Below are 25,632 nucleotides of genomic sequence, written 5' to 3'. Positions count from 1 at the left end.
GGGCCCAATGCATAACCCTGCCGATGGAGTCCGGAACAGCTGGAATCCAATATGGCACCAAGAACCAACGACATTCAGACACGCGGTGGGTGGAGGACGAGCCACATCAGCAAACAAAGATCTACAAAGTTATTGCCACTACACATCACCATTAATACAGTCCATCACAGCATTTATTACGACAACACCTCTCCGTCGGAACAGGACCCCCTTACCCTGAGCAAGGTAAGCTACAGCATAGGCTTTCGGCAAGGAGAGTAGGTCGGAAGGGACAGCGAAATGATGACAAAAGGATATAAGCAAATGTTGTAGACAAGAAAAAGGTTAAGTTCTTTATCTCTAATCCTCACCCATATACTCTGCTTCTCTTCCTAACTTGCTCGTCGGAGAGTTCGCTGGGGGACTACTCCGTTCCCCGTTGAACTTGCCTGCAGGTTATCTGGAGGGCTTGATCATTTGGACACGGGCTGGAGGAGCTTGGACCTGTCTGATCCATTCACTGGGACGAATAGCATTAACAGTTGGCGCCATCTGTGGGAACGCTTTGCTCTGCGTGCCAGTTGTGATCACTGTCGCCAGAGGCCCCGTTCCAACAACCTCTCTCTCCTACCCGTCAAAGTGCATGGTCACGACTAGATCCATGGCTTCTCACAATAATGTTACCGACCATCAAAATGACCCCCCCAATCCAAACAACCCACCACAGTACTTTATCGAGCTTACCAACAGCATCAACCGCATGGCCGAACAAAACCAGGCCTTGATAAATGCCTTACTCCAAAGGAACCTTCTGATTCCTCCTCCACCACCTCCAGATATTCCCCCCAACTGAGAAAGAACCCCGAGCCATACTGCCCCCCAACCTCATCCACCTAACCTGGAAGGTTTGCAACCTTCCCATCCACACATAAATCTGCCACCACCACCGCCACACCCGTCGGTCGTAGCACCAGCCCCTGAAGGGGAGGCCAGCAGCGTCCAACCTCTACTGACTGACCAGGGGGACCACGTTCCACTCTAGGACGCCGAGCTCCGAGCAATGAAGCTCCAACTCCAAGGAGTCATCCAGAACATTCAGCATAAACCCTCTACCACGGAAAATTCACCATTTGTTGCCTCCATTTGGGACAAACCTTTGCCCGCTAAATTCAAGATGCCCACCATTGACTCCTTTGATGGTACGACAGACCCAGTCGACCATCTGGAGACCTATCATACACTCATGATCCTTCATGCCTTCCCCGACGAGATCATGTGTCAGGCTTTCCCCGTGACACTGAAGGGGTTAGCCCGACTGTGGTTCAATCAGTTACCAGCGGACTTTGTCTCCACTTTCCAGTATCTCAGCGACTCCTTCCTCAGCCATTTCATTGGAGCCCAACGCCAACGCCGTCTTGCAACCTAACTCCTCAACATCCGTCAGACCGAGGGGGAGTCACTACGTAGCTTCGTTACCCGTTTCAACACCGAAGCCCTACAAGTAGCGGAGAATGATGATAAGGTCATCCTTACGGCTTTCATGGCCAGGCTACGATCGTCCGATTTCCTCTTCTCCCTCTCCAAAAACCCCCCGACCTCTATGGCAGCCCTATTATCCAAAGCTCAGAAATATATGAATGCCGAAGATTCACTGGCCGCTCGCCAAGATCCAGTATCCAAAAACCCGCCCCCCAGAGAAAAGAGAAGAGACTCGGAACCAAGAAACACCCAGTATAACAGCTAAACGCCCCAATATCCCGACCGACCTCCTCGCACTGACCGGTCAGCACCAGCATAACCTCCCGGTCGATTTGAGCGGTACACACCCCTCAATTCTCCTATGGAACAAGTTCTCCACCAAATCCAACGGGATTACCCCCTCAAATGGTCCCTGCCTTCACGGACCCCTTCCAACTGGAAAGACCGGTCCAAATATTGTCGCTTCCACCAGGACCATGGCCACAACACTGATGATTGCATCAACCTCAAGGATCAGGTCGAGACCCTCATTCGTCAAGGGCGTCTCAGCCGATTCACAAACACCCGCCACAAAAGAGGCAACGAACCGAGCCCCTCAGAAACAACCTCGGACATACCCCATCTCGGCAGCCAGTCCAACCTGCCCAAGGCCATGACCGCCTCCCACAACAGCCTCAACCCCCAGGTAACCCCCCTCCGCCAGTTGGTGAAATCCGAGTCATTTCTGGTGGCCTTGCTTGCGGTGGACCGTCCCGCTCCGCTCAGAAAGCAGAGCTTAGGAAAATAAGGCAAGGTTCGGGCAAAGAAGTGGACACGGTAGACCGACCTTCCAAGCAGCCCAAGAAGTGGACAGAGCCCATCACCTTCACGGACGCCGATTGTATAGGCATCCGTTATCCTCATGACGACCCCCTCGTCATTTCTGCCCTTCTCTCCAACTATAAGGTCAGGCGGGTTCTCATCGACAACGGTAGTTCGTCTGACATCATATTCCTCAGTTGCTTCTGCTAGCTCAAAATTGTGGAGGAAAGCCTGCCCCCTCTCCAAACCCCCTTGGTCGGTTTCACTGGCGACCGGGTGACCTTCATCGGCTCCATTGACCTCCCCATCACTATTGGCGAATACCCACAGCAGACTACCAAGTTACTCACCTTCCTTATGGTCGACTGTCCCTCTACCTACAATTTCATCCTCGGTCGCACCGCCCTCAACGCTTTCCAAGCTGTCACTTTAACCTATCACCTCGCCATAAAGTTTCCCACCGACCAGGGGGTCGGGACAGTACGGGGAGAGCAGACCATCGCCAGGGAATGCTATGTCGCCTCACTCAAGGAAGTCAAGTTGAAGGAGGCCATGATCATTGAAGGACTTGACGCCCGAGATGAGGATGAACTGGTCAGAGGCGAACCGGTGGAGGAGCTTGTTGAGATTCCCATCGATCCCACCAACCCAATGAAAACTGCTAAGATCGGCAGCCAGCTATCCCCCCAAGCCAAGGCCGACCTTACTGCACTTCTGACCGAGCACAATGATGTATTCGCCAGGCATCGACCCTTCTTTTATAACTCATCGCCTCAGCGTTGAGCCTCATTTCCGACCGTACCGCCAAAAGCAGGGCATCTTTCATCCGGAGCGCAATACTCTTATAACCGCAGAGGTCAACAAACTCCTTGAGGCCCAATTCATCAAAAATGTCGACTACCCTAAATGGCTGTCAAACGTGGTCCTCGTCCGCAAGAACAATGGCAAATGACGACTTTGTGTCTATTACTCTGACCTGAACCGAGCTTGCCCCAAAGACAGCTATCCTCTGCCCCGCATAGATCTGCTGGTCGATGCCACGGCCGGTCATCAAATGCTCAGCTTCATGGATGCTTTCTCTGGCTACAACCAAATTCTCATGCACCCGTCCGATTGGGAACATACATCCTTCATCACCGACCGAGGTACCTACCATTACCAAGTAATGCCATTCGGATTGAAGAACGCTGGGGCCACCTACCAACGGTTGGTCAATGCCGTCTTCCATCACCAAATAGGTCGAAATATGGAAGTATACGTCGACGACATGCTAGTTAAGAGCAAACTCTCCACTGATCACCTGACCGACCTGCAGGAGACCTTCGCCACGCTACGCAAGTACCAAATGAAGCTCAACCCAGAGAAATGCGCCTTCGGCGTAGGATCTGGGAAGTTCCTGGGTTTTATGGTCAGTCAGCGGGGCATTGAAGCTAACCCTGAAAAGATCAAGGCCTTGATTGAGATGCAGTCTCCCAGGATGGTCAAGGAGGTCCAAAGACTCACTGGCCGAGTTGCAGCTCTCAACCGTTTCATTTTCCGCGTGACAGATAAGTGCCTACCGTTCTTCAAAGTTCTTCGGCAAACTTTTGAATGGACAACTGAATCTGAAGAGGCTTTCCAGCAGTTAAAGCAGTGCACGGCCAATCCACCCCTCCTTTCACAAGCGATCACGGGCGAGTCCCTCTTCCTCTATTTGGCCGTCTTAAGCACCGCAGTTAGTGCAGCTCTTATTAGGGAAGACGACTCTGTCCAACGACCGGTCTACTACATCAGTCAGGCTCTCAGGGAAGCAGAGCAGAATTACCCCCTGTTAGAAAAATTATCCTTAGCCTTGGTCACCGCCTCTAGACGACTCTGTCCTTACTTCCAAGCCCATTCCATAGTTGTCCTCACCGACCAACCCTTGAAGAAGGTCATGCAGCAACCAGAACTTTCCGGTAGACTTATGTAGTGGTCTGTGGAACTCAGCCAGTTTGACATCTCTTATCGCCCTCGAACAGCAATTAAGGGACAGGCTATCGCCGACTTCATCTTGGAATTCACTAATCCTACCCCAACCACTGCCCCTCTACCCCTGCCAGCTCCCATCGAGCCAGAAGACCCTCACTTTTGGACTCTCAACGTCGATGGATCATCCCGCATGCAAGGTAGTGGGGTTGGCCTCATTCTCACCAGTCCTGAGGGTGGTTATTTCAAATGTGCGCTCCGTTTCTTGTTTGAGGCCAGTAACAACGAGGCTGAATATGAGGCACTGATAGCAGGCCTTCGCCTAGCCAGGGACATTGGTGTCAGCCACATCCGATTGCTCAGCGACTCTCAGCTCATCGTCGGATAGATCACGGGCGAATTCGACGCCAAGGAAGGCATAATGTGGACTTACAGGGATCTTGCACTTCCCCTGGTTCGCCTTTTCAACACCTTCCAGATCAAGCACATTCCCCTGGTGAAGAATTCTAAGGCAGATGAGATGGCCCAGCTGGCTTCCGCAGACCAGTCCGCCCTCAGCAGTGGCGTCCGTCTTGAATACCTATCCCACCCCGCCATTTTCCCCGACCATCATGAAGTACAATTCCTCCAAAATGAGCGCATCCCTTAAGCGTCGGACATCCTTCGATTTCTGATAGCGGGGGAACTTCCGGATGACCACCAGCAAGCCGCCAAAGTCAGGGCACGATCGTCCAATTACATCCTCGTCGACGGCATCTTGTACAAACGTGGTTTCTCATGCCCCTATCTGCGGTGCCTTAATCCGACTCAAGCAACTTATGTGATGCAAAAAATTCATGAGGGCATCTGCGACAATCACTCGGGCGGTAAGTCTCTAGCCCACAAGATACTCCGTACCGGTTATTTCTGGCCCACCCTTAATCGAGATGCGACCGATTTCGTGCTCAAATGTGATAAGTGTCAGCGTTTTGCCAACATCCCCCATGCACCCCCTATAGAGTTGATCACACTTTGCAGCCCTTATCCGTTCGCCAAATGGGGGATCGACTTGGTCGGACCATTCCCTATTGGCCGAGGCCAGACCAAGTTCGCGATTGTTGCCATTGATTACTTCACCAAGTGGGTAGAGGCAGAATCCCTCGCCACCATTACCGAGCGGAACACAACCAAGTTCATCTGGCAGTCGATCATTTCGGCATTCCTCAGGCCATCATCTCCGACAACGGTAAACAATTTGACAACGCCAAGTACAGGAAGTTCTGCGCCGACCTCCAGATTCAACCTTGTTTCTCATCCCCTGGTCATCCCCAGGACAATGGCCAAGTCGAGGTCACTAACCGCTCTCTCCTGAAGATCATCAAAACTAAGCTAGAAGCTGCTAAGGGACTTTGGGCTGAGGAGCTACCGAATGTACTCTGGGCTTATCGCACTACAGCTCGGACGCCCACTGGGGAAACCCCTTTCCGCTTAACATACGGCGCTGAGGCGGTTATCCCAGTAGAAGTCGGTTTGCCTACTCCCAGGGTTTCACATCCGGATCCAGCACTAACCGAAGAAGTCCGTCGAGCTGACCTCGACCTAATTGAAGAACTCAGAGAGACCACCGCTGTCCGCTTGGCCTCATACCAACAGAAAATGAGAACACACTACAACCACAAGGTCTAACCAAGGGAGTTTGCTGTAGGGGATCTTGTCTTGAGAGAAGCAACTCTCGCTACCAAAAATCCGGCTGAGGGTAAATTGGCAGCCAAGTGGGAGGGACCCTACATTGTGAAAGCCCGACCCCGACTAGGCACTTACCGACTTCAGGACATGGAAGGTCGAGACCTCCCCCACCCATGGAACGCCGAACACCTTAAACGCTACTTTCAATAAGCTCCTATTTTTTTTTATTGCTCAGTTATTGCATTTTCTTTTCGGGAAATTCACACATTCTTGATATTCCCTCACGCAATGTAATTTCTTGATTATATATCTCAGTTATCTATATGTTGTCTCGGTAACATTCTTAATTGCAGCATTAAAAGCCTCTGCCAGACAGAGCACTTAAAGCCTCAGCCAGATTGAGCACTAAAAGCCTCTGCCAGACAGAGCACTTAATGCCTTAGCCAGACTGAGCACTAAAAGCCTCAGCCAGACTGAGCACTAAAAGCCTCAGCCAGACTGAGCACTTAAAGCCTCAGCCAGACTGAGCACTAAAAGCCTCAGCCAGACTGAGCACTAAAAGCCTCTGCCAGACAGAGCACTTAAAGCCTCTGCCAGACTGAGCACTAAAGCCTCAGCCAGACTGAGCACTTAAAGCCTCAGCCAGAATGAGCACCAAAAGCCTCTGCCAGACTGAGCACTTAAAGCCTCAGCCAGACTGAGCACTTAAAGCCTCAACCAGACTGAGCATGAGCCTCCTCGGGCAGTCCGACCGTTCACACCCCCTGCCAGACCGCGCGCTAAATGCTCTATCCAGACTGAGCGTGAAGCACTCATCCAAACTTAACATATAGGGCTCGGTCAAAACCACCCATGCAAAACTTCATACCTGTGGAATTCACTAACACACTTAGTCACAATTCTAGGTCCCAGTCTTCACACCACTCTTTGCTTAGTCCAAATTCCATAGACGTTCTTATCATTTTATTACACTTTAAATTCCACTCTGCATTGCGCAGTTTTTAAATTCCACTATCATTTTATTACATTTAACTTTCTCAGGCCTATCATTTTATTAAACTTTAAATTCCACTCTGCATTGAATCCTTATTACAAGCTTCAATTTCACTCTTATTAACGAGGAGTTCTACAAACACTTTGCCCAGGCCTCATTTATCTAAGATCCACAAGCAGAAATATTCAAATAACAAACACAACTGAAATTTTATTCGTTCACAACTTTGCACAACAGTTCATTACAACAATTCATGTACAAAAGTTCATTACAGCAATTAAAAAAAAAAAAAAAAAAACACACACACACACACAAAACAAAAACAACAAACCAACAAACTATCTTTTTCTCCTTCCTCCCCAGTTACTCCTCCTCACTGGAGAGGAGGTCTTCTTCTTCAATGCTTTCATCCAGGGGGGTTTGTGCCACATCTTCTTCGCCAATTGTTGCACTACAAAGGTCTAAGTCTGGGAACAGATCTTCAGCTCTACGTTTGAACATCTTCCAGCCACTGTCCCAGTACTCAGCCATTTCGTGCTTATAAAAGTCCGACTGCTGGAAGCTCTCAATAACTTCTACTTCAGTTCTGCCTCCAGCAATTGTCCTCGATGGGCCCACCCTCCCAGATTCCTGCCTAGCCAGGCTACTCGCGACCGCGGCATCAACCTCCGTCTGGAATTCGGCAGACCCTTTGAATTGCTCTACTGCTGCGACGCACAGATCGGGATAAGCCGCCCTTTCAGAAGCTGCCTTTGCCCTCTCTTCGTCCAGCTCTTCCTGCAGGGCCGCCATTTCCGACGCCGCCTTTGCCTTTTCCGCCTCCAACTCCTTCTTCAGGCTCTCCTTCTCCGCCGCCACCTGCACTCTCTCTGCTTCCAACTCCCTCTAGGGCCTCCCTTTCTCCTCCCCTGCCTTGGCGCGCTCGCCCTCCGGTTCCCTCTGGAGATCGCCCACTCTACTATCCGCCTCGTCCTTTTGCCTGACCAGCTCCACATTATTGCTCATAGCCTCTTCATGTTGCTCGACCGCGACGGCGCAGGCTCTTTGGGCCTCGTCCAACTTCTTCTGCTCGCCAGCAAGTTGGAACTCGAGCGACACAACCTGGCGGCGTGTGTCCTCCAACTCCACCTTAACCGTTTGCAGCTCAGTGTGGGCACTCTCCCAACTTGCACTCTTCTCCTTTAACTTTGCAAGCTGAGCCTTGGCCTCATTTGCCTTGAGTTTGGTAGCCCCCGCCTTCCTCAGCAGGGCCCTTGCTAAGGTGGTTACCTCCATTTGAGCGGAGTATAACCCCCTTAGCAGCTCAGCCTCGTTGAATCTGGAGGCCGAGCGCAGGGCTGCCTCTTCTACAATCCCTACAAGGCGATCTGCCCCTGCCCTGGCTAGGCCTTCTTCTCCCTCCAGCCGCCTCGCCACCGCACGAGCATGGTAGATCGCCGTGGTCGCTCCGACTCCTCCTTCTTGAGGTACAAGACCCCCTTGGGGCTGTCCTTTCCTCCTTGGCCCAGGGCCAACAGCTTCATCCTCCACTTACCTTTCGGGGACGACCTTTGCGACCCCTGCGGCGATCGCCGCCACCACTAGCACCACCTCCACGACCTCTGAGGCAACATCCACCACTTCTGGGCCACCTACCCTTCTTGGGGCCCCCTCCACTTCTCCTCCTTCAGACCACACGGCCGCACTGGTTTCTTTCACACTCATCTCCTTCCTCCTCTTCTGGGCAGGCACTTCCTCACTCTAACTCACTCTTTTCTTCTTCTTTCCCACGCCCAATGCCTCCATCTCCTTCAACGACCTCTCCTTCAAAGGGTCTGTTGGGGGCGGTTGCGGCACAAAATCGCCCAAGTTTTTCTCTCCCAAGGGTTTGGGGCGAGGTCGAATCCGCTTCCTCTTAACAGGTTTTGGTGGCCGGTCGGCCTGGGACTCTTTGAATTGCTGGGCTTTGGCAAGAATGGCCTGATCCTCTACCTCCTGAACCCTTCTCCTCACCTCCAACTCTGCTCGGTCGAGGTCCCCATTACTTGGCTTTGGCCCCAACCCCACCTCAAACAATGCCGATGGCTGAACGAGCTCGTCCCACTTGGCCTTTTCTCTCTTCCTCCACTCCTTCACCTCCTCACCCTCCCCTCCGCAGCTGCCCCCAGTTTCAGCTCCATAGACCTGATGGGCACTTTCCACACAGTGCGCGCTCTAAGTCCCCCATTGGCAGACACATAGAACCATCGCGGCCGCCACTCCTTGATTGATGACGGCAGACCCGCCACCAACCCCTTCCCCACTGCAGCCTGCAGGGTGACCCACGTCTCCTGCTGCCCCGACGCCTTATAACACGCAAAGAATTCGTCTACTGTCATGGCCTCCCCTCCATTTGCCTTCGGCCACGCACTGGCACAGGCCAGCAGGATCTTCCATACGTTAGGCATTAGTTGCCCCGGTGCTACCTCCAGACGGTTAAGCACATCCACTACCACTTGCGGCAGTGGCAACCTCAGTCCACCCTTCAGAGCTTCCTCTTAAAGGGAAAACTCCCTTGGCCTGGCATTAGACGACCTTTCCATTGATGTTGGTAGCAACAACTCCACTTCCCCAGGGACTTGGTATTTTTCGCGGATAGACTCCTACTCCGCCTCAGTAATCGTGGATTTGTCAGCCTTCGTGTGCCAATGATCTGGTTCCGCCTGGCTGATTGGCTTTGGAGCTGCTATCATGGTGGAACCGTGGGATCGTACCATCGGCTCCCCCACCCTCTGTCCTATACTGCGCCGCTAGCTCCACAGCATCATCATCTCCAAGCGGGTCCACCCTGACAATCGCACTCCCTTCTTCGGCCATTTTTGTGGTATGTTTGCGAATCGCTTCGGCGGCAGAAACAAGGAAATTGAAAAAGTGTTGCAGAGGTGTATTGTGAGCAACAAAGGAATTCACACTTGGAATATTTTGATTTTTCGTACACAGGTAGGTGAATCGAATAATGCCAAAAGCCCACGGTTTGCCCATATTCCAAGGATCTCAATTAATTTTCGCCAGTCTGAAAACTTTTCAAAATGATCCGCCAAAACCGTCTCTTCAACACCCACAATGACCTAACGTTTCGTTTATAATCCAACGCCTAATCTTCCCCCTTACGGGATGTGGCCACGTGTACGGCCACGATGCACTATCCATCCCCCTTACCTTGTCTTTTCTACTTCCAATCATCACTTGCCACACCGCTCCTTGAGCCCCGCGCCAATCTGCCCGTCCTTCGCGCTATCAGCCCTCCCACGGTCGGCCTGCCCTTAACGATTGGCCTTCTCGCGCGATCGGCCTGTCCTCGCAGTCGGCCCCCTTGGGTCGGCCTGTCCTCAACGGTCGGCCTGTTCTCACGGTCGGCCCCTTGGGTCGGCCTGCCCTCACGGTCGGCCTTCTCGCGCGATCGGCCTGTCCTCACGGTCGGCCCCTTGGGTCGGCCTACCCTCATGGTCAGCCTTCTCGCGCGATCGGTCTGTCCTCACAGTCGGCCCCCTTGGGTCAGCCTGTCCTCAACGGTCAACCTATCCTCACGGTCGGCCCCTTGGGTCGGCCTGCCCTCAACGGTCGGCCTTCTCGCACGATCGTCCCTCTTCACGGTCGGCCCTTTAGCTCGGCCGGTAGGCCCTTCGCTCAGCCTTCGCGCGATCAACCCTCCCCACGGTCGGACAATCCTACGCTCGCCTCACCAACTCGGCCGCCTATCCCGGTCGGACTTATCTTCCTCATACATATTCCCTTCGCTGGTTTGAAGCTGCACTCGGGAATGGGGGACTACTGACATGGACAGGCCCACAAAGGCCATGAACCATTACAAATAACCCGAGCCCATCATTCGGGGCCCAATGCATAACCCTGCCGATGGAGTCTAAAATAGCTGGAATCCAATATGGCACCAAGAACCAACAGCATTCAGACATGCGGCGGGTGGAGGACGAGCCACATCAGCAGACAAAGATCTACAAAGTTATTGCCACTACACATCACCATTAATGCAGTCCATCACAGCATTTATTACGACAACACCTCTCCGTCGGAACAGGACCCCCTTACCCTGAGCAAGGTAAGCTATAGCATAGGCTTTAGGCAAGGAGAGCAGGTCGGAAGGGACAGCGAAATGATGACAAAAGGATATAAGCAAATGTTGTAGACAAGGAAAAGGTTAAGTTCTCTATCTCTAATCCTCTCCCATATACTCTGCTTCTCTTCCTAACTTGCTCGTCGGAGAGTTCGCTGGGGGACTACTCCGTTCCCCGTTGAACTTGCCTGCAGGTTATCTGGAGGGCTTGATCATTTGGACATGGGCTGGAGGAGCTTGGACCTGTCTGATCCATTCACTGGGACGAATAGCATTAACAACCATCAATCAGAGATCTTACATGGTCCAAACAAACTAATATTTTTTACAGAACAAATTAATTCCAGAACAGAACAGAATAGATTAAATTACAGAACAGAACAGATTAAATTACAAAACAGATTAATTCCAAATTTCATTTTTAAACAAACAAACTACCATCAAAGATCTCAAAATTAATCTAATATTTTTTCTATGAAGTCCCTCACAAAATCCATTGCAGATAACAAGAAAAACAAACCAAACCTTTGTGGTTTTCTCTCTGTAAGCTTCCTCTCTCTGTGTGTAGAACCCTAACACTGTCAATCTAACCACCTCTCTAGTTTTAGAATTGGAACAAAAAAAAAAGAAAAAAAGAAAAAAAGGTTAGACTCAGTGTAGATTGATCGTCGTGTAGAAGAAGAGAAGAGAAGAGAAGAAGAGGAGAAGAAAAGAGAAGAAGAGGAAAGCAGAAGAAGAGAGAGAGAGAGAGAGAGAGAGAGAGAGAGAGAGAGAGTTTGTGTATGTGAGTGAGTGTTGTGTTCTGTCTATTGAAGAAAATTAGGGCAAAATGAGGCATATCAAAAAGAAAAAAGGGGCTGAGGCGTAAAAGAAAAAAAAATAATAATAATAACAAAGCTACGGTCGGGTCAGGTCGGGTTTGATGAGTAAAACGGCGAATCACCCGCCACTCGACCCGAACCCGAAAAATCACATAAATTGGGCCCGCATCCGCCCGCCACGTGGCATGTATCCATCCGTTGCGGGTCGGGTCAGGTCGGGCAGGTGTGGGGGGGTTCAGTGGATCCGCTGCATAGCCCTACTCAAATATGCTAAGAAATGAACTAGAAATCATTTAAGCATGATCAAATTCAAAGTAAAAAAACTTTACAAAGAAGAAATAGAGCAGTATATACATAGATTTAAACATATATATGTATATAGCTTCTATCGGAAGATGAAGATCCACGGAGAGCGACAACGTCAAATTTGTTCAGATTGAGGGAGGTGGAGGTGGTGGTAGATTGGCGGTGATGACAGATCGGGGGTGGCAGAAGATGAAGAGGAAAGAGAGAGGAGGAGGAGAGAGAGAGGGTCTGTTTGGATGCAGTGGAGTACTGACCAGAGAGTTGCCGCTATGATGTCGTCCATGGCTGATGCCGCCATTTGAAAGAGGAGGCAGCGGCAGCGCTCGTCAGCTGCGATGGGGAAACTTTAGAGGCTTGCGACAAAGGCGGGGGAGGAAGTTCACATTGGAGATCTGAGATCGGAAGCGGCGGGGGTCTAGAGTTTGGCTTTGGACTGATGAGCGGCTGTGGCGGAACGACGGTGCTGCCGTTTCGGCCGCGACAGGAAGGGGTGGCGGTCGGCTGGCCGACTCTTCTGGCGTTGAGAAGAGCCACCGGAAGCGTAGTTTCCTCCTCCATCAGCACCGCGATATATATAGAGAGTGTGTGTGTTTTAGAGAGAGAGAGAGAGAGAGCAAGCAACGGTGGTGTCGGCAGCGACAGTGGTGGTGTTGGCGGTGACGGTAGTGATGTCGTCAGTTGAAGAGAAAGAAAAAGAGAAGAGAGAGAGACGTCAACTGTGTTAGTGCTTTGTTTAGTAAATAACATATATATATATATATATATACAGAGGGGCATTTTGATTATCTTGTTTAAATTTGTCATTTTGGATAAAATATTTGAATGCCTAATAAATCTTTTACCAAATAAAATTGAGATTTAAATTTATGGGCTGTGTCTATTATTATTATTATTATTATTATTATTTTGGGTTGTTTTGAGGTGATGGTTAAAAATTGATTTTTTTTTTATTTTAAAAAAAACATATAAAAATATAAAAAAATGATACGATTCAAAATAAATTAAAAATTGACTTTTGATTACTAACTCACTTCTTTTGTTTTTCATGGATGGTATTATCTTTTGAACATTGCACTAGTGGACAGCATGCATGTGTAAATTGTTTGATGGGTCTCCACCAGTTTACATGATTAGGATACTATGTTCAAATTAGCCCTTTTTTTTTTTTAACCTGTTTTGTTGAGATTTACAGATTAGGATAATGCAGGACAAGTTATTAAAGATATTTGTTTCCTTTTAGTCATGTGATTTTACATTCTCCTTATTCGACTACTAGTGTATGCCCATGCCTAAAGGTACGGTGGAAATAATGTTGGGATTAATCTTCTCCAATCCAATCTTTTATGTAGTACATGAAAAATTTATTCACAAAATAATTTCAAAGAAAAATTGTTCCTTTCTTATAGCATCACTGCTATACTTACCCAAGCTATGAATCTTTCTTGTTCTAATTGAGGAGGTTGGTCTCATTTGAACTTCGGCTGAAATTCAAAAAGAATATAATCTCAATGATTGCAATATTAACAAACCATCTTTCATGTCAACTATTGATAGGTAATGTTTAAAAAGAAAAGGCATAGAAAGAAAAATCGTGCACTGCCACTCACCCCCATTGTGCAAAATTAAAGTGTATCAAAGCCCAAAATGTAGCAAGAAAAATGTATCAATTAGTTAAATAAAATGTATGATTAGCAAACTCATAAACATATTACACTCAAGTCTCAGTGATATTGCAGCATTAGTCAGTTACAACACTCATTTCACTTTCCTAAGCTTAAGTCTCAAACTCTTCATATTACACTTCTCTCTTGCTAAAGCTTAGTTAATAAACCAATTATAGAGAGAGAGAAAAATAGTAAGTTAAAATAGAAGAAACTAAACCTTAATCAACAAAACCACCTCTCTTTGGGCAATCAACTAACCCTCAAATCAAGCATATATGTCTATAGATTACACCAATCTCAAAACATCAAGCACTATCTATAATAGTTGCAAAAGAAAAAATCATCAAGCACCAATTGAAAGTTCTAAACACATTATTAGATTTCACTAATGTTTATAAATGCCTCCCTCCATCATCAAGCACTAATGATTCATCAAATATATTTAATTTCTAAAATTGAGAATGTCAATCTTTTAGAGACATGGAATTTAGCACTTAGGTAGATAACTTTTCAGGAAGCAATTTGTCTCACACCATTTTATTCATTTATTCGCACTTTTTGCCTCCCTCTATCCCAACTCTCCCTCATCCCACACCCACACACCCTCTGTGTTTTTTAATCTATGTAGAAAATATTTTATGCACCTAGACACATGTGGGGTTCACACAAGAAACTACTATATATCAAAAAAATGTTTCAGAGACACTTTCATATATAAAGGGAAAAAACGAGATTTACTGACCAAGAAAAATGCTCTTTCTTTGATAACCTTCATGGATATCTTTGGCACCACAATGCAAGGAGCATTCGTTTCAAAACTCTTCAAACCACAATCTCAAAAGAAAGATTTCATAAACTCACAATTGAGATCCAATTGAGAGCATTCAAACTATTTAGAAGTAATGCAAACAAAAAACAAAAAACTGTTACTTTTTTGGTCTTTCCCAAAAATAATAAATAATAATAAAAATAATTAGTAAAGAGAACATCATCCAAAAAATAGATAAATTCATAACCTCAACCTAGTCAAGCAAAGGGGAACTTTTTCCTCACCCCATTCAAAAGTTTAGCAAAGGGGAACTTTTTCCTTAACCAAAAGTTTGATCATTCGATTAATCTCCCCTCGCCATCCATTCCTTGTGAATTAATAAACACATCAAATAGAGAAACAATTTATCAAGCATTTGGTGAACATTGTAGGAGCATAAATTATATAGTGGTAAAACCAATTATTTTGAACATCAATTATTGCAAAACTATACCCAAATCTTTAGAATGGAATGAATAACAATAAATTTAATTAAAATAACAAGAAATAGGTTGTAATTTATTCCAAGTGACTTGAGGAAGTTGGTCTTTGAACAATGGAAATCGAGTAAAAGATTAAATCATCAACTTGCAACATGAATGTACAAAAAATAAAAAATAGAAGCAAAAAAAGGGATGGAATCTTGAGTACCTCTATTGATGGAGCCTTTAGAACTATTTTCCTCACCAAATTCCGATGGCTCCGTCACATGTACAAAGTATTAAGAATAAAAACATCAGCCTTACATGAATTTATAATTTCTCTACAACACTCCAACTCAACAAAAAATTGTGCATTGAATTTAGGAGAAAAGATCTTTCATACTTAAAACTAATTCCCTGGATAACAACAACAACAACAACAACAACAAAAAGAAAAAAGAAAAAAAGAAAAAAAGAAAAGAAAAGAAAAGAAAACTAGAACAATAAAAGGCGGGTGTGTCCAACACAGATGAAGGAGTTGAAGGGTTTGCAGAATTTGAAAGGAAGATTCATTTTAATTTTATATATATTTCAATAACAGCAGCAGTAGCAAAAATAAATAAATCTATAAATAAAACTAACAAAACTCCACTGACTTATGGATAAAATGTTAAGGGGAATAAAGAGATGTGAACAACTAACAAAAGAGGGAGGGAGAAAGTCAAAAGATGGCATATAGTAATCCTAAAAACCTTAAAAAGGTAGTGTGAACCCTTTTCCAACAATAAAAAACTAAAAAAGAAAGTCAAACATTGATTTTAGCGAATACAATCGAATCAATTCACTTCACGATTCACCGATTTCGTTCACCGATTCACCTACGATTCATGGCTATTTGCGATTCATACAACTTGTTCGTATTGATTACCCACTGAATTGAATTGCAAATCGTATGATTCTAATAACAGAGATTTCAACACATTTCATATTCATATAAATGAAATCAAAACCATAAAGAAACACAAACAATTATGCCCAACTTCTTTGCACTCCTCTTTTAGTTATCCATAAAGAAATTGAAGAGAAAAAAAAATTCAATCAACACTACATAAACAAACTTGCTAAATGGTAGCTAAAATGACATGACAAATAATAGGGAACTAATAATTAGACCAAGCAACCATATTACAAAACAAATGTGCTTAAATAAGAAATGAGTATATATGTTTTTATCATTTATCATTTTCAGCAACTTAGAAATGATAATATTAAATTTAAAAAAAAAATCATAAACTAAAAATAGATTGAACAATTTTATTCCAATGGAAGCCAAGCATCCTATTATAGAATTAGGATACCTTTAATGGGTTAACACCCATTGAAATGCTACGGACAACCGCTACAAAAAAAGAAAAGAAAAAAAAAATCAAATAGCTCCAACTATTCAAATCCTCCCATAAGCAAAATATGAACCAACCCTTTTGGATCCATTTGGTTTGCTCATGGGAAGCAGCCAACGCACATGGGAAGCAGCCAACGCACTGCGCCACAACAAAAAACAAAATTTGGATTCAAAAAAAAAAAAAAAGGTAAAAACTATTCCACAATATTGATATTGATATTATGCACTGTTTGAATTAATATGAACGCCGAAATTGCTTAAGAGGTTGACACACCACAGCTATGTAGTGAAGAAACAGCTCATTTTAAGGGAAAAAGAGAACTGCTCATCAATTGATGAAGGCATTGTTAAAATGTTGATGAAATTGTTTACCAAATCAATTGACAGAACCCAAGACATGAAAGAAAGCATGCCCACAAAAACACAAAAGCATGAGAGAGAAAGAGAGAGTACCCAAATGGAACTTAATTTAACAGTACTAAGAATGAGAATAAAGGAAAGACTTACTGGAAGAGAGTAGTTGGACTAGAGAAAACTTGTAGCTCTCAACTTTGGTCCTTGATGGACTTTGGGGGCCTACAACTCAAAAAATAAAATTAAAAGCATCAGAGAGAGAGAGAGAGAGAGAGGGAGTGGAAGTTTTAAATTTTTAATCTCAGGCAAATGAAAGTTTCAAATGATCTTAATAAATCCGTGCCTATGTCATTCCAAAGAATAGAAAATATAAGTAAGCAAGCTCCAAGCTCTAAGCTCCATTATCCCTCGTCCAAAAATTGCCTACTGTTTATTATAAAAAATAACATCCAACTCCCACGGTTTATATCACCAATTTGAATATACGTCTATTTTTGCTAAACCTTACCACCATACACTACATTTACTTGGCCTGTTATAATAGATTCACTCACTATTTGAACAACAAAAAAGTAGAATTATATAAGCAGTTGGTTTAACCAAAAGAAAATAAACTATTTTAATTGAGGCATTTTACTGAACATGGTGTATGCATAAAGACACACAAAATATAGAGGGGTAAAGAGACCGCTTTTAATTGAGGCAATATAAATGAGAAACAAATCACATAATAAAAATGAGAAACACCATCAAACCCAAATGACAAACAAATCACATAATATAATTGAGGCCATTTGATTACCCCCTAAAAAATTACACTCTTGTTGCATATGTTAGACACCCAACGAAAACCCAAATAAAAATTTTGAGGCATTTTGGAGACCCATTTTAGAAAAATATTTCAGAGGCCTATGTAAGGCATTTTACAGAACATAGTGTATGCATACAAAGAGACACAAATAGCGATCCCGGTTTTTCTTCCTTTGATTGTTGTATTCCAGACTTAGGTTCCGTGGAGTTGGTGGCTGTATATCTTGTTGTTATCCTTTAATTCCGTGTGTTTGAGTTTTAGGATGTATTGGGTGTGTTTCGAACAGGTTGGTTGAGCTTTAGTCCCATTCCTTGTTGTCCAGATTTTTGGTGGTACACTCGAGCGGGTCCCTTTGCGCTCGAGCGGAGTTTGATTTTTGATTGTCCGCTCGAGCGGGTCTTCTTGCGCTCGAACGGGATTTACACACTCCCAGCATTTTGTGCCTCTGCAAAACTTTTGCAGGTGCGTTTTTCACGCTCGAGCGGGTGTCTTGGTGCTCGAGCGGGTAGTCCATTGTCTGTAAAAGTTCTGGAAGGGGGGAATCTACGCTCGAGCGGCTTTCCCTTTGCGCTCGAGCGGGTGTGTTTTGCAATTGTGTCTTGGCGCTCGAGCAGGAATATTACGCTTGAGCGGGTCCAGTTTTTGTATCTGACGCTCGAGCGGGTCATACGTATATCAGTAGACAGCAGCGGGATTAAACTTTACTTTTTCATCTTTTCCTTTTTCAAAAACCCTAGATCTGAGCTCCCTCTCTCTCTAAATAACTTCTCTTTAGGGATTGATCTACTTCTAGTGAGTTTCTAACCTGGACTCTTTGTAAGAAAGATAGAGGGTATTGATGGCTTCCTTTTAATATGAAAAATCTTGGATTTGGAGCACTTTGGATTTCGGTCATCTCCTCCGTTTGAGCTCTTCATCTTGAGATAGAGATAACTACTCATTCCTATGGTCTTTGACATAAACTATTGGTCTTTTTGATGTAATGTTGAGTAGGGTGATTTTGGGTGTTAGGGTTTCAAAATGTATAAAAGAGGGGTTTTGTATTTTGAGCCTATACATGTGTATTTGAGCCTAGAAATGAGAATATTGGTGTTGTTAATAATATTTGGACCTTTGGGTCAATATTGAGCTTAAAGGGAAAAATGCCATATTTGGGTATATTTGGGTCATTAGTGTAATTAATGACATTTGCTATGAAATTGAGTTGGGGATAATGAAATTTGCTCATTATGAGATAGAATGGTGGAGTTGGATTTATAAATCGCTCACTTTTGAAAATGTCAATTATATATCTGTTGAGGCATTTATTATCTGTTTAGAAATAACTGCTTTGGGCTATCGATGGAGGATAGTCTTGATTGTTGTAGACATTGCATGATGATTAGATGAATTGAAACTAATCAAGTTGTGTATTTGAATACATGGGTGCTGAATTCCGCGGATGAAATTTCCGTAAAATGGCCATTTGAATATAATTATACATGGGTGCCGAATCCCGCGGACGCAATTTTCGTAAAATGGTAATCCGAATATATCTATACATGGGTGCCGAGTCCCGCGGATGAAATGTCCGTAAAATGGCCATAAGAGAATGAAAATACATGGGTGCCGAATCCTGCGGACGCAATTTCCGTAAAATGGTAGTTTGTAGTGTTGTTGGCATGGGATGTAGTCTTACTTCAGTTATTTGGCCAGGTTTTGAGTCATGTTTATAAGTCGAGTTTTGTTAAGTTAAACATTTATCAAGTGCTAATGTTTTAGTTATTGCTCATATTATGTTTAACATATCTCTATTGGGCGTTGGCTCACCCTATATGGGACATCATTTTCAGGTACAGGTGTTATGCCATCTCCAAGGACGTAGCTTGGGAGGCTTGAGGCTGCAGACTCTATTTTTGTTGTTTTGTTGTATTACATGTATATCAAGCCAAGGGCTTATCTATGTAGAGTTAGTACTCTCTTTTTGTAACCAAGTGTTGACTTGAAAAGTTGTAAGTCTATAGGGCGTTTACTTTTATTGTCAACATGTAATACCTTTTGTAAGAATACTCTGGTCATTATAATATGAAAACTCTTTTATTTATCGTGAATGCATGCTATAATGGGTTTATTTTTGAGGGCGTTACACATAAAACAAAAAAAGCCCAAAAAAAAAAAAAAAAAACTGAGAAACCCTAGATATACCTTGCATTTGATCAAACAGTGCACTCGAATCTCAACAAAGTCGCCATAGGTAAAACCAAGAAAGGAGAGTGGGTAGAAGAGAGAGAGAGACTGAAACAAAACCAGAGAAAAGGAGATTAATAAAATTTGAAACGAGGAAGAGAGAAAGAGAGGAGGACGTCTGTGAGAGAGAGGAGGAGGTGTGTTTGGTACTCATGAGCAGGGATCCAAATAGGCAGACAATGTTATGTATTTGACCCTTAGATTTTGATTAAGATTGATCTAAACCATTGGTTATAAATATATGTAAGACAACTTCTTGCAACGTTGGACAAATTCAAAAAATTGATTTTTTAATTTTTTAATTTTTTAAAAGAAATATAAAAAATAATATGATTAATAAATTAAAATTTTATTTTGACTAACGGTATTATTTTTTGAACACTGCACTAGTGGACAGTATATATGTGTAAATTGTTTGATGTATCTCCACCAATTTTCATGAACGGCATTATCTTTTAAACACTGTACTAGTGGGCAGTATGCATGTGTAAACTGTTTGATGGGTCTTCATCATTTTACATGATTATGATATTATGGGGCAATTTGAGAAGAAGTTAAAAAAAAAATTAACTTTTTAGTTTATTTTTTTAATCTTTTTTACATAAAAGAAAGTCACAAAAAAGTTAATTTTTTTAATACAAAAAAGTTGAAAAGAAAAAAAATAAACTTTTTATCAACTTTTCAAAACACTATTATGTTTAAATTAGGTTTTTTTTAAAAAAAAAATCTTTTACCTGCTTTATTGAGATTTATAGATTAGGATAATGCAGGATAAGTTATTAATAGCTCGTTTGGGAAGAAAAAGTCCAGATTTTTTTGCTAAAATAATCACAAAAAATAAAATAAATTTTTAGCCCAATAAGACAAAACATCACATCTAACTCATAATCATTATATTTTTCCTCTCACAAAAATCAAAAAAGTCAAAAAAATCCATTCAAAACGAGATTTTTTAACACTGAGCTAAAAAAATCAAAAAGTCAACCCACATCCCAAACGAATTCTAAAGATATTTGTTTAGTCCTGTGTTTTTACATTCTCCTTTTTCAAAACGAGATTTTTTAACACTGAGCTAAAAAAATCAAAAAGTCAACCCACATCCCAAACGAATTCTAAAGATATTTGTTTAGTCCTGTGTTTTTACATTCTCCTTTTTCAACTATTTTATGTGAATTTGCATGTTTTAGCTTTTGTTTGGAATGTGAGTTAGACTTTTTAGTTTTTTTTAGCCCGAGGTTAAAAAATCTCGTTTAAGATAGATATTTTGGCTTTTATGACTTTTATGAGAGAAAAAATGAAATGATTATGATTTGGACGTGACATTTTGTTTTATTGATTTTTTAGCCTATTTTGTATTTTTGCGATTATTTTAACTTAAAAAATTTATGCCAAACATAGCCTAAGATGCACTGCAGAACCAGTTTGAGGATGTCAAGGGTTTTTTTTTTTTATTAAAACTTTTTGTATTTTTGCTTGTATCTTTTACCTATTGGAAGACTTTGTTGAATAGGAAACTAAATTGTAATAAATTATCGTTTGTTATAAAATTTAATTTAATATAATACTTAGGGGAAAAAATTATTCTCTTATATAATAATAAATTATTAAAATTATTTATTAAAAAATATTTATTATATCATTAAAAACTGTTAATTTATTTATTAACACAATGGTTAACTGAAAAATATTTTTGATATCATTAGAAATTATTAATTTACTCTATGATTTACTTATTAACAATATTTATCATTTGTTATGCGAGTATGATTTCTGTATGACTAACTGAAAACTAGTCATTTGTATATATATGTATTTTCTTCTGTTTTTTTATTAGTTCAGTGAATTATCTTAATATTTTTTTAGATGGGAGAATAATCTTAATATTTATTTTATATTTATCTATTGAGAAAAGTTATACACCATATATATATATATATATATTTATAAATTCAGAAGAAATGTTAACGACTTATAAATTCACCCAAAATGATATGGTAATAGAATTGGAGTCTACATCATTAAATGTATAATAAATTAAAAAATGGTACATATCATACCACATAATTCTATCATATATCTAATGATTTATTCTATTCAATTTCATAACAATAATATTCTAATTTTTAAAAAAAATATCAAAATACAAAACTTAAATATACTGTAATAATAGCATGTGCCTTGCACATGCCTTTTTAAATTAGTGTATATATATATATATATATTTAAAAAAAAAAGGGTAAGATCATTATGGTATCATCTAAAAAGTAGAAACTGTGGGTGTTGATTTTTTACCTCACAACCAAACTAGATCTCCTTGCCGTGTTCTAAGGAATTTAGCTGTAGAGCACACAGAAGAATAGAAGAGCCCAACACCTGCACATAAGAAAACAACAAACACTATGGTGGCTCGTCCACCCAGGGGCACTCTGACGATTAAGTCAGTCAAGTTATCTCACAAGATATCAGCACAAGAAAACAACTCTCAAGTAAAAGCATACATTTGACCTACTAGAGTGTCTTATTTTTATAATTAGCAGTACTTAGGGGTGCAACTCGGACGGGTTCGATCGGGTTGGGAGTTGTCCAAGCCCAACCCAAGCTGTGTTGAGATCTGTCCAGGCCCGCTCAACCCCGAATTGTAACCTGAGATTGCCTGCCCAAGCCCGACCCGAGTTAAACTCAAATTGCTCGAGTTGCCCGAATTATATATATTTTTTTCCAGCTACATTATTAAATTTTTAAAATTTGACTCTATTTATATTTTTTTATATATAGAAAATCATTAATACTATCACAACAAATAATTTATATAATGTAAGAGAGATGTCACTATAGTAATCTTTACAATTTATGCGTGAAAAAAAAAAAGATTTTATGTTATTTGTATATATAATATATATTCAATATGATTTAATAATCTAAATTACTTTAATATCATGTAATGGCTAATAATTTATATATATATATATATATATTTAATATTTTTATACATCTATATATGTATAATTCGGGTTTCGAGTTGCTCGGATTGTTTGATATCTTTGCCCAAGCCCGTCCGAATTTAATTTGGGCTTCTGAATTTTTGCCCAAACTTGTACTAAATTTGAAAATATCTTATCTAAGCCCTAAACAAATTTCGGGCTGGGTTCAGGTTGCTTGGGTTGAGCCCGCCCAAATTGCACCCCTAGCAAAACCCTTGTCTCCTAAAAGTTTTATTTCATAGGATTCTATCATTTATAAGGATAACATTTATGTTGAACTCCTCTTATTCAGATTAGAATGAACTCCTCTTAGAGTCTTATCTCTATCCAAATAGAAAACCTCAAACCACTTAGGACTTTTGTCCTCTATCGGAATATATTGAATCCCGGTATGATCACATCATATTTTAGCAGCATGATCCATCCACGTGGCACCTCGGCTAACAACCTTGGCAACGTGGACAACCTAAAAAATATGTCCCCACAGAAACAATTGAACAAAGATTCACACACGTACCACAAAGAGATTATAAAATTTTTAAATAAAAGTTTTGCTAAGAGAAGACCACACAAGCTGAGACAATCCCGATGGCAAACCACACTTCTTAACATAAGAAGAACAAAAATATACCACAAGATAAACGAAATTCTATATGTAACACCCAACACCCAAAAAAAAAAAAAACCAGCAAGATGAATTACTCATTAACATTGTTTTGCTTCGAAAGAGTGGACTTACACATAGTAATGATAGTAATAATAATGGAGTTCATAGTCAGATAGCTCTTAGTATTGTGAAAATTATTTTCAAGCGAATAGATGAAAAGAGAAAAGTCGTGGATTTTCGATTTCCTATGACATGAAGGATGGGTGTATTGGCATGAAGGATGGATGTATTGACTCTATAAAAACAAATTAAAAGGTAGGTAACAATGCGTGGAGAGGGAGTTGTAGTTTTTACATTATGAGAAAACAAAGAAAAATCAAAAGATGGACAATTGAATGAAACCAAAATATAATAATAATAATCAAAACCAATACAAAATATTGGTGCAATTACTAAAACAAAGGTTGCCTGAAAATCTAAATAATATACAACAGAATAATATTGGTAAGATAAATTCACCGCTCTTCAAATATTATATTTGAAAAATGTTTGAGACTGTTAATGTTAATGTAAATTGTAAATTGTGTAAATTACCACACCACCAACTCCACCTACCATCTCCACTACCACCCACCACCTCCACTACCATCCACTACCACCACTCACCTACCTCACCTACTCCCAAATCCTCTCCTATATAATAGCTTGTAATACACATCAATCAATACACAAAAATCAATAATAATACATCAGTTATTTTACATGGTATCAGAGCTATAGGTTAAGCTCGTGGTGTTCTTCGCCTTCCGGCGGGCGGCTACCTTGCCTTGACCGCCCGCCGGATCTCAACCAATTGAAACCTCCATCAACGCACCAGCAGAGGTCTCACAGCTCGCAAACGACGCCGTTCCCTCCCCAGCGTCTGCATCGCCACCTCCGGTCCCGGCGCCACCCACAAGTCGCCACCTCCGGCCCCGGCGCCACCCACAAGTCAGCGGCCTCGCCGACGCCTTGCTCGACAGCATCCCCGTTGTGGCCATCACTGGTCCAGTCTCTCCCTCTCGGCATACACACACATCTTTGTTCTTCGAGTCTCTCTCTCCATGTTGATGGAAGCTCTCCAAATCCGGCGACAACCACTACCCACAGACCTCCATTTGATGCACTCCATTTCCGGCAAATTCAGATCCGGAGCCCCGGAGACTCCTTCACCTTCCCGCCGTCCAGTGGGTTTTCCTCGGCTGCCCGCCGCTGCTGCAGACGGTGTCGGAGACCAACGACCTCGTACAGCCGAGGGAGCTCACTCCCCTCTTCCACAGCAACCCTCTTCGACCCAAACGACCTCCTCAAACCCTCTTCTTCCAAAACCTTTATCTCTCTCTCAATACCCACCCACGGGATTGACAGACCCAACACACACCCACTTGGCCATCACTCACAGATGCACATTGATTTCTCACTTTAAACGGTCTCTTTTCCTTTCTTTTTATTTTACTATTTCAATCCCCTACCTTTTTGTCTTTCCCATCACGTCAGTGTCTGCCTCCACTCACGCACACCTCACTTTCTCTTATTCTTCTTATTATTATTATACAAAACCCACACCGACAGTCCACTTTCTCTTCTTATTTTATTATTTACTATTTCAATCCACTACCCGTGCCCCCTTTTGCACTCATTTCCTTTTTTTTTTTATTTATTTTTAATCCATTTTTTTTTGCCTTTCACTCACCTTTTTCACAAACAAAACCCAACAAAAAAAAAAAAAAAAAAACAAACAAAACACATGCACACCACCCACGTTACACTTTTCTTTTCTTTTAATATCTATATATATATATATATATATTTTTATAATATATTTCCCCTTCTCTTCTTATTTTTTTTTTTTTATATCACACCTCCCAAACTGTTTTTTCATCTCACCCATCCGGCGCACATGGGTCTGAGTCCAAAAAAAAAAACAAACACACAACAACAACAAATGCCGCAGAGGCAGATCTGCACACCAAACTCATTTTATTCATGTCGGGGCTCACCCCGATCACCATTTTACACCAAAAAAAAAAAAAAAAAAAAAACAAAACAAAAAAAAAAAAAAAAAAACAACATAAAAAAAAAAAAAAACCAACACAACCACATCCACAGGCGGGCTTTTTCTTCTCTACTCTACCGCCGGTCTCTTCTTCTTGCCTCCGTCCTGGGCGGCCCTTGACGGTGTTGCCTCCGTGCTTCCTAGACCACCAAGCAAGTTGCCTCCTCCCTGCTCCTCCAC

At 42.4% G+C, this 25,632-nt stretch overlaps 2 long non-coding RNA genes across 2 annotated transcripts; both read right to left on the bottom strand.

The window, feature by feature from the left end:
- Positions 1 to 12,998: 12,998 nt before the first annotated feature.
- LOC114322246 (uncharacterized) lies at positions 12,999 to 19,956 on the bottom strand. Its single transcript, XR_014341400.1, has 5 exons — positions 19,728 to 19,956; positions 16,886 to 16,954; positions 15,206 to 15,254; positions 14,489 to 14,882; positions 12,999 to 13,563 (listed from the first exon to the last, which is right to left on the bottom strand). It is a non-coding gene; the product is annotated as an uncharacterized LOC114322246 (long non-coding RNA).
- Positions 19,957 to 24,062: 4,106 nt separating this feature from the next.
- Positions 24,063 to 25,124, bottom strand: LOC145798921 (uncharacterized). Its single transcript, XR_014340811.1, has 2 exons — positions 24,324 to 25,124; positions 24,063 to 24,291 (listed from the first exon to the last, which is right to left on the bottom strand). It is a non-coding gene; the product is annotated as an uncharacterized LOC145798921 (long non-coding RNA).
- Positions 25,125 to 25,632: the final 508 nt, after the last annotated feature.

The sequence above is a fragment of the Camellia sinensis genome, chromosome 9 (genome assembly GCF_055761805.1).
Source record: "Camellia sinensis isolate YWXY chromosome 9, ASM5576180v1, whole genome shotgun sequence".
Taxonomy (NCBI): domain Eukaryota; kingdom Viridiplantae; phylum Streptophyta; class Magnoliopsida; order Ericales; family Theaceae; genus Camellia; species Camellia sinensis.
This window is presented reverse-complemented; position numbering and strand designations above follow the sequence as displayed.